Raw genomic sequence first — 1293 nt, 5'->3', positions numbered from 1 at the left:
TTCAACGTGTTACCAGCAGCCCAGATAACTCAATGACTGTGCACAGGGGGTTAAAATGAACGGTGTACAAGTGCCTAGCTGGTCCTCATAAGCCACAAATTTCTATAGCTAATGACGTTTGAGGTGGTGTAAAGAGTGACGCTACTATACTGTGAATGACTGGAACCAGTAATTTGGAGTGATCAGTCACGTTATACTCTATGGAAATCCGGTAGAATGGTTACCTGCCGTCATGCGTAGTGCCAACAGAGAAGTACGGAGCAGGTAGCGGTACTAAAAAAAAACTCTCTCCTCCCGAACAGGCCATGAAGGCCCAACGGTACCGACCGGCCGCCGTGTCATCCTTAGCCCATAGGCGTCCCTGGATGCGGATATGGAGGGGCACGAGGTCAGCATACCGCTCTCCCGGCCGTATGTCAGTTTCCCAGACCGAAGCCGCTACTTCTCAATCAAGTAGCTCCTCAGTTTGCCTCACGAGAGCTGAGTGCACCCTGTTTGCCAACAGCGCCCGGCAGACCGAATGGTCACCCATCCAAGTGCTAGCCCAGCCCGTCAGTGCTTAACTTCGGTGATCTGACGGGAACCGGTGTGACCACTGCGGCGAGGTCGTTGGCATAGGTTGTGGTACGGCATGGGGGTATTTTTCTCTTTTAGGTTGTGGTTCCACTATTCTGGTTCAGAAAATTCTAAATGCAGAAGGGTATGAATACGTTTTACAGCCGTTGTGTACTACGCAGAGTAGTGGAACAGTTAGGAGATGGTGATTGTTTGTACCAGCATGACAGTGCACCCTGTCACAAAGCAATATACGTGAGGCAACGGTTTGTGGACATTAGATTCCTAAAACCGTCTGGCCTGCCTGAACCGAATGGAACACCCTCCCTGGTTTCTGTTCTTGAGGAGAAATGGGCTGCTATTCTTCCAGAGACCTTCAGACTGCTCAGTGAAACTGTTCCCAGCACAGTTCAAGAAGTCGTAAAAGCATTACACGCCCCATTTTAAAGTCCACTAATAGGTGTCCGGATACATTTGATTAGATGGTGTGTGTAATGGGGACGAACAAACCCTGGTGGTAACAACACTCAACAGTAGGAAACACTGAGGTCGAGCTTCCTCGAATCTGTGGTTGTTACAGAAGTAAGCCTCAAACCTTCGGCCTATGTCAGTATGACAGCTTGTCTTCCCGACTGAATATGACATGGATAAAGCCTTTTCTATGCCGCAAGGCCTCAGTTGTGTCAAAGTAACTTAAGGAGAATCATAATGAATTACAGTAGAGTTCCTGTCTTCCAG

At 48.7% G+C, this 1293-nt stretch overlaps 1 pseudogene; it reads right to left on the bottom strand.

The window, feature by feature from the left end:
• Positions 1 to 496: 496 nt before the first annotated feature.
• On the bottom strand, positions 497 to 614 carry LOC124557343 (annotated as a pseudogene).
• Positions 615 to 1293: the final 679 nt, after the last annotated feature.

Source organism: Schistocerca americana, chromosome X (genome assembly GCF_021461395.2).
Source record: "Schistocerca americana isolate TAMUIC-IGC-003095 chromosome X, iqSchAmer2.1, whole genome shotgun sequence".
In the NCBI taxonomy this organism is placed as follows: domain Eukaryota; kingdom Metazoa; phylum Arthropoda; class Insecta; order Orthoptera; family Acrididae; genus Schistocerca; species Schistocerca americana.
The sequence above is the reverse complement of the archived record's forward strand: the minus strand, read 5'-3'. Positions and strand labels throughout refer to the sequence as shown.